We start from the raw sequence: 8,747 nt of genomic DNA, 5'->3' as shown, positions 1-8,747 counted from the left end.
CTCTTGATGAAAGTGAAAGTGGAGAGTGAAAAAGTTGGCTTAAAGCTCAACATTCAGAAAACGAAGATCATGGCATCCGGTCCCACCACTTCATGGGAAATAGATGGGAAAACAGTGGAAACAGGGTCAGACTATTTTTCTGGGCTCCAAAATCACTGCAGATGGTGACTGCAGCCATAAAATTAAAAGACGCTTACTCCTTGGAAGGAAAGTTATGACTAACCTAGATAGCATATTCAAAAGCAGAGGCATTACTTTGCCAACAAAGGTTCGTCTAGTCAAGGCTATGGTTTTTCCTGTGGTCACGTGTGGATGTGAGAGTTGGACTGTGAAGAAGGCTGAGCACCGAAGAATTGATGCTTTTGAAGTGTGGTGTTGGAGAAGACTCTTGAGAGTCCCTTGGACTGCAAGGAGATCCAAGCAGTCCATTCTGAAGGAGATGAGCCCTGGGATTTCTTTGGAAGGAATGATGCTAAAGCTGAAACTCTAGTGCTTTGGCCACCTATGCGAAGAGTTGACTCATTGGAAAAGACTCTGATGCTGGGAGGGATTGGGGGCAGGAGGAGAAGGGGACGACAGAGAATGAGATGGCTGGATGGCATCACTGACTCGATGGACGAGTCTCAGTGAACTCCAGGAGTTGGTGATGGACAGGGAGGCCTGGCGTGCTGCGATTCATGGGGTCGCAAAGAGTCGGACATGAATGAGCGACTGATCTGATCTGATCTGATGGCTGATTCATGTTGATGTTTGACAGAAAACAACAAAATTCTGTAAAGCAATTATCCTTCAATTAACAAATAAATAAATAAAAGAGTATATTGTGCTCCCATAGAGCAGGGATTTTAGCTGAATATGCATATATCATTTGGCCTGGAAATGGCCCCCCTATTTTATACTAATGGATTTATCCTGAGGAGGAAAATGACATTACAAGGCAGTCAAAAGTAATTAGATGTGGTGATGCATGTAGTCTTTCTAGGTCCGTTTTGGGAAAAGATCTGGGGAGAAGGATTGGATGGGTTTGTAGATGGAGGAGGTCGTTCAGGGAAGAGAATTTTGAGTTTTGTATTAAAGGATTAACTCTTCCTCAACATGCTTAGGAGAGCTGTTGAGCGTTGCTGCCCTGTTGCTCCTTCCATTGATTCTTGTGTCACTATGGGTCATAAATCACCTACCTGCATATCTACATGAGCTCCCTGCTTTGGCATGGAGAGAACAGTGGCTACAAAGCGGGTAGAAGCTTCTTCTTGGTGCTCTGTGGGAGTTGACTTATGTTTCTAGTAATCTAGGCAGCTTGTTAATTTTACTGTCTCTTATTTTTACCATGGAGGTAAGGAATGTTAAAACAGGCAAAGACTACTTGTGTTGGTTTTCAAAGTGTGAAGATGCCAGCTTCTCACTAAGCAAGGAGTTAACTTCTTAACTTTTGTAGTTGCGGGGCACACAGTACAGTACCAGGCATGTAATCTGCATTTTGATAACTTTGAGTAGATGAATATGTGGCTGAAGTTACAAATGAAGCACAACTATACCCCAAGATATTGCAGGTTTGGGTCCAGACCGCTTCAATAAAGTGAGTGTGACAATAATGTGAGTCACATGAATTTTTTAGTTCCCCAGTGCATATAAAAGTTATGTTTACACAGTTTTGTAGTCTATTAAGTGTACAATAACATGATGCCTAAAAATGTTAAAAATACTTTATTGCTTTGTTTTTGTTCAGTCACTGTAAGTCATGTCCGACTCTTTGCAACCCCACGAACTGCAGCACACCAGTCTTCCCTGTCCCTCGCTATATCCTGGAGTTTGCTCAGACTTATGTCTGTTGAGTTGGTGATGCCATCCAGCCATCTCAACTTCTGCCGCCCCCTTCTCCTCCAAAAAAAGCTAATCGTTCTCCGAGCCTTCAGTGAGTCATGGTGTCTTTCTTGGTGGAGGGTCTTGTTTCAGTGTTAATGGCAGTCCTCCTTGTCACTTCTTTATCCTGGCACTAACTTTGGAAAAAAACTGGGTCAGTTCTCCTTGAGATTTCTGGATTTTTCTGTTTGCTTCCTGTGGTGTCAATTAACTTGGACCTTTATCACTTGACTTCCTTAATTGATTCTATTCAATTTCAACTTTTGGGGCAAGAATATTTCATACATTATGCTCTGTGACCCATGTTCTAAAATGTCAGACAGTATATAATTCTGGATGCACTTATTCTTAGCAATGCCAAGATTGATCACTAGGTTCCGGTGGTGATAGCTCAGTCCCTCCTATGTAAACTCCCCAACAACCTTTTGTATATTTTAATCCCTGATTATTGTTCACTGATTCTTTTGATGAGGGAATGAAAAGTAGTGATTTTCTAACTAGATTCTACCATCTTTTCCATGTTTATTGGATGGAAAATTTTGGGAAAAACCCACTTTTCCTTATCAAATTAGGCTATTTAGTTACTGTTAAATATAGTTCATACAAGAAAAGAAGGATAAATGCTTATTTTTTTCCTTTTGCTAGTTTTCAGACCAAGGAATTGATATCTTAAATATTCCTGATTATGTAAGTTAGGTTTGGAGATTGATATTCTACTCTCTCTCATTCATGTCTGCTTGCTCTCTATTATTATGAACTCATGCATATTAAGATAATTATAGGTGTACATACCTCAGAGATATTGTGGGTTTGCTTTTAGACTACTGCAAGAAACCAAATACCACAAGAAAGTGAATCACGTGAAATTTTTTTCCCTAGTGTGTATAAAAGTTGTGTTTATGCTATGCTGTAGTCTGGCCTCCCAGGTGGCACTAGTGGTAATGAACCCTGCTGCCAGTGCAGGAGACACAAGAGATGAGGGTTCGATTTCTGGGTCAGGAAGACCGCCTGGAGGAGGCCATGGCAGCCCACTCCTGTGTTCTTGCCCGGAGAATCCCGTGGACAGAGGAGCCTGGTGGGCTACAGTCCATAGGGTTACAAGAGTCAGACAGGACTGAAGGGACTTAGCACACACACGCTATAGTCTAGTAAGTGTGTAATAGCATTGTGTCTAAAAAAAAGAGATGTATATACATTAATTAAAATGATTTTGCTAAAAATCCTAACCATCGTCTGGACCCTCAGTGAGGCATGGTGGAAGGTTTTGTCTCAGTGTTGATGGCTGCTGACTGATCAGTGGTTGCTGGAGTTTCAGGTGTCCTCATCACGCTGAGGTGTGCCTCGTCACGCTGAGGTGTGCCTCATCAGCTAACTTGCTTTTGTGGATGATTTCTCTGTAGCATGCAATGCCGGTTATTAGCATTTTACCCACAGAAGAACTTCTTCCAAAGCTTCAGTCAATCCTCTCAAATCCTTCCACTGCTTTATCAACTAAGTTTGGGCAGTATTCTAATCTAAATAATCCGCACAGCATCTTCACCAGGATAGCTTTCACCTCGATAAGCCACTTTGGTTGCTCATCCATACAAAGCAACTCCTGATCCATTAAAGTTTTATCCTGAAATTGCAACGGTCCAGTCACGTCTTCAGGCTTCACTTCTAATTCTCTTACTGTTTCAACCACATCTACAGAGATTTCCTCCACTGAAGTCTTGAACCCCTCAGACATCTATGAGAGCTGGAATTATATTCTTCCAAATTCCTGTTAATATTGCTATTTTGACCTTTTCTCATGAATTAAAGATATTCTTGATGGCATCTAGTATGGTGACTCCTTTCCAGAAGCTTTTCAATTGATTTTGCTCAGATCCATCAGAGGAATCACTATCTATGGCAGCTATAGCCTTGTTTATTTAACTTATATGCAGAGTACATCATGAGAAACGCTGAACTGGAAGAAACACAAGCTTCTCCTGGAATCAAGATTGCCGGAAGAAATATCAATAACCTCAGATATGCAGATGACACCACCCTTAGGGCAGAAAGTGAAGAGGAACTCAAAAGCCTCTTGATGAAAGTGAAAGTGGAGACTGAAAAAGTTGGCTTAAAGCTCAACATTCAGAAAACGAAGATCATGGCATCCAGTCCCATCGCTTCATGGGTAATAGATGGGGAAACAGTGGAAACAGTGTCAGACTTTATTTTTCTAGGCTCCAAAATCACAGCAGATGGTGACTGCAGCCATGAAATTAAAAGACGCTTACTCCTTGGAAGGAAAGTTATGACTAACCTAGATAGCATATTCAAAAGCAGAGACATTACTTTGCCAACAAAGGTTCGTCTAGTCAAGGCTATGGTTTCTCCTGTGGTTATGTATGGATGTGAGAGTTGGACTGTGAAGAAGGCTGAGTGCTGAAGAATTGATGCTTTTGAACTGTGGTTTTGGAGAAGACTCTTGAGAGTCCCTTGGACTGCAAGGAGATCCAACCAGTCCATTCTGAAGGAAATCAGCCCTGGTATTTCTTTGGAAGGAATGATGCTAAAGCTGAAACTCCAGTACTTTGGCCCCCTCATGTGAAGAGTTGACTCACTGGAAAAGACCCTGATTCTGGGAGGGATTGGGGGCAGGAGGAGAAGGGGACGACAGAGGATGAGATGGCTGGATGGCATCACTGACTTGATGGACGTGAGTGTCAGTGAACTCTGGGGTTAGTGATGGACAGGGAGGCCTGGTGTGCTGCGATTCATGGGGTCGCAGAGTCGGACATGACTGAGCGACTGATCTGATCTGATAGCCTTGTGAAATATATTTCTCAAATAATAAGACTTGAAAGTCTAAATTGGTCCACGATCCATGGGCTGCAGAATGTATGTTATGTTAGCAGGCATGAAAACAATATTAAACTTGTTGTACATCTCCATCAGAGTTCTTGGGTGACCAGGTACATTGTCAATGAACAGTGATATTTTGAAAGGAACCTTTCCTCCCGCCCCCGAGTGACAGGTCTCAACGGTGGGCTTAAAATATTTAGTAAGCCATGTTGTCAACAGATGGGCTGTCATCCAGGCTTTGCTGTTCCATTTAGAGAGTTCAGGCAGAGTAGATTCAGCAAAATTCTTAAAGATCCTAGGATTTTCAGAATGGTAAATAAGCACTGGATTCAACTGAAAGTAACTAGCTGCATTTGTCTCTAGTAAGAGAGTCATCTTGTTCTTTGAAGCCAAGCTTTGACTTCTGTTTAGCTATGAAAGTCCTGCATGGAATCTTCTTCCAATATAAGGCTGTTGCGTGCATGAGTGCTAAGTCGCTTCAGTCATGTCCAACTCTGTGTGACTCTATGGATTGTAGTCAGCCAGGCTTCTCTGTCCAGGGGATTCTCCAGGCAAGAATACTGGAGTGGGTTGCTGTGCCCTCCTCCAGGGAATCTTTCTGACCCAGGGATTGAACCTGTGTCTCTTACATCTACCTGCATTGGCAGGTTGGTTCTTTACCACTAATGCCACCTGGGAAGCCCTATAAAGCTGTTAGGTCTACATTGAAAATCTGTTTACTATAGCCACCTTTATTAACGATCTTAGCTGCTGCTGCTGCTAAGTTGCTTCAGTTGTGTCCGATTCTGTGCAACCCCATAGATGGCAGCCCACCAGGCTCCACCGTCCCTGGGATTCTCCAGGCAAGAACACTGGAGTGGGTTGCCATTTCCTTCTCCAATGCATGAAAGTGAAAAGTGAAAGTGAAGTCACTCAGTCGTGTCTGACTCTTCGAGACCCCATGGACTGCAGCCTACCAGGCTCCTCCGTCCATGGGATTTTCCAGGCAAGAATACTGGAGTGGGTTGCCATTGCCTTCTCTGAATGAACTTAGCTAGATCTGAATAACTTCCGGAATAACTTGCTGCAGCTTCTACATCATCATTTGGTATTTCACCTGGCACTTTTATGTTTTGGCTACAACTTCTTTCCTTAAACCTCAGGAACCAACCTCTACTAAAAAGTTTAAAACTTTCCTTCTGCAGCTTCCTTACCTCTCTCAGCATTCATAGAACTGGAGATATTTAAGGCTTTAACCTGAATTAGGCTTTGGTAAGGGAGAAATATCAATAACCTCAGATATGCAGATGACACCACCCTTATGGCAGAAAGTCAAGAGGAACTCAAAAGCCTCTTGATGAAAGTTAAAGTGGAGAGTGAAAAAGTTGGCTTAAAGCTCAACATTCAGAAAACGAAGATCATGGCATTTGGTCCCATCACTTCATGGGAAATAGACGGGGAAACAGTGGAAATAGTGTCAGACTTTATTTTTTTGGGCTCCAAAATCACTACAGATGGTGACTGCAGCCATGAAATTAAAAGATGCTTACTCCTTGGAAGGAAAGTTATGACTAACCTAGATAGCATATTCAAAAGCAGAGACATTACTTTGCCTACAAAGGTCCATCTAGTCAAGGCTATGGTTTCTCCTGTGGTCAGGTATGGATGTGAGAGTTGGACTGTGAAGAAGGCTGAGCACCAAAAAATTGATGCTTTTGAAGTGTGGTGTTGGAGAAGACTCTTGAGAGTCCCTTGGACTGCAAGGAGATCCAACCAGTCCATTCTGAAGGAGATCAGCCCTGGTATTTCTTTGGAAGGGATGATGCTAAAGGGGAAACTCCAGTACTTTGGCTACCTCATGCGAAGAGTTGACTCATTGGAAAAGACTCTGATGCTGGGAGGGATTGGGGACAGGAGGAGAAGGGGATGACAGAGGATGAGATGGCTGGATGGCATCACTGACTCGATGGACGTGAGTCTGGGTGAACTCCGGGAGTTGGTGATGGACAGGGAGGCCTGGTGTGCTGCGATTCATGGGGTTGCGAAGAGTTGGACGTGACTGACTGACTGAACTGAACTGAAGGGACTGTTGTGCCTGATTTGGTCTTTTATCTAGACCACTAAAACTTTCTTCTTATTGGCAATAGGGCTGTTTTACTTTCTTATCATTTGTGTGTTCACCGGAGTAGCAGTTTTAATTTCCTTTGAGAACTCTTCCTTTGCATTTACAACTTGGCTAACTGGCACAGGAGGTCTAACTGTTGGCTTGTCTCTGCTTTCGACATGTCTTCCTTGCTATGCTTAATTATTTCTATCTTTTGATTTGAAGGAAAAGACCTGTGGTTCATCTGAACAGTTAGAGACCACTCTAGGGTTATTATGGAGAGGGAAATGGCATCCCACTCCAGTACTCTTGCCTGGAGAATCCCAGGGACGGAGGAACCTGGTGGGCTGCCGTCTATGGGGTTGCACAGAGTCAGACACGACTGAGCGACTTCATTTCACTTTCATGCATTGGAGAAGGAAATGGCAACCCACTCCAGTGTTCTTGCCTGGAGAATCCCAGGGACGGAGGAGCCTGGTAGGCTGCCGTCTATGGGGTCACACAGAGTCAGACACGACTGAAGTGACTTAGCAGCAGCAGCAGAGGGTTATTATGTGGCCTAATTTCTACACTGTTGTGTCTCAGGGAACAGGGAGGCCTGAGGACAGGGCAAGAAACCAGGAATAGCCAGTTAGTGACGCAGTCAGAACACAGAACATCTGTCCCTTAAATGGCATGGTTTGTGCGTCTAAAACAATAGTAATATTAAAGATCACAGATCATCTAACAAATGTAATAATGATGAAAAACTTTGAAATATTGTGAGCATTAACAAAGTGTAACAGACATAAAGTGAGGAAATGTTACTGGAAAAAAAGCACCAATAGACTTGCTCAATACGGGATTGCCATAAACCTTCAATTTGAAAAAAATATTCAATAACTGTGAAAAAGCAAAATGCAGTGAATTGCAGGAGAAAAATAGTATCTATCTTTTATGTGCTTCAAGAAGTACAAACCCTCTCTATGTCTAGATATAAACTTGACATTGAAAAAGAAATTCTTAAGGTAAAATTATAAAATCAACTTTATTGTCTTGTAGTAGCCTCTGCATAAGCATCTGTGGGGCTATTTCAGTTTGACATCTTGAATGAAATTTTTAGATAGAGTCCATAGCTTCTCTCTTCATTCTTATGAATAGAAAGTCTTCTGGTCTCTTGAGTGTGAGTTTTGTGTGAATGCTGGTAACATCTTTGTAATAGTCCCAAACTAGAAACAACCTCCATATCCATTAACAAGTGAAAGGAAAAAACAAATTGTAGTATATCTATACAATGGGATAATATTCATCAATCAAAAGCAATAGACTATTGACGTATACAACATGGATGGATCTCAAAATAAATATGTTGAGTAAAATACACCAGACAAAAATGAGTATATACCATATGATTCTATTTCTATAAAACTCTATAAAATACAGACTAATCTTTAGTGACAGAAAGCAAAGTGGCAGCTGCCAGGGAGGAATGAGAAGGAGGGTTTCTATACAGGGATGCAAAGACATTTTGGGGAGTGGTTGAAATGTCCACCACCTTGATTGAGGTGCTAGTTTCATGGGTATGTATGGAGGTTAACTTTATCCAATTATATGCTTAATATGTGCAATCTGTTGTACAATAATTATATCTCAGTAAATTCATTAACAATAACACCAAAAGCCTTCAGTTCGGTGTCGGGGCCCCACTGCTGGAGTCTGAAGCTCTCAGCAGGCCTGGTGTGTGCGCTCCCTTTAGCCCTTAGACATGTCTGCACTGGGAGTGTGGGGAGGCAGAAAGCGGGGTGCTGTGGTTTCCAAACAGGCTGGCCCACAAGTTTTCCAAGTGGAGGGGAGTGGCAGCCCTGCCAATGAAACCTAGGTCCTGGTTTTCCTTAGACAGAGACTGGTGACACAAACCGGTGTGCTGATCTGGAGAAGAGGGGTGAAGGGAACTGCACGGCACAGGTTTTACGGACGCCGTACTTCCCAGAGA

At 42.6% G+C, this 8,747-nt stretch overlaps 1 pseudogene; it reads right to left on the bottom strand.

Moving 5' to 3' along the window:
- Positions 1-3,184: 3,184 nt before the first annotated feature.
- LOC113878842 lies at positions 3,185-7,019 on the bottom strand (annotated as a pseudogene).
- Between the last annotated feature and the right edge of the window lie 1,728 nt (positions 7,020-8,747).

This window comes from Bos indicus x Bos taurus, chromosome 20, assembly GCF_003369695.1.
Source record: "Bos indicus x Bos taurus breed Angus x Brahman F1 hybrid chromosome 20, Bos_hybrid_MaternalHap_v2.0, whole genome shotgun sequence".
Lineage (NCBI taxonomy): Eukaryota > Metazoa > Chordata > Mammalia > Artiodactyla > Bovidae > Bos > Bos indicus x Bos taurus.
Note: the sequence above shows the minus strand (reverse complement) of the source record. Positions and strands in the feature narration are given on the sequence as shown.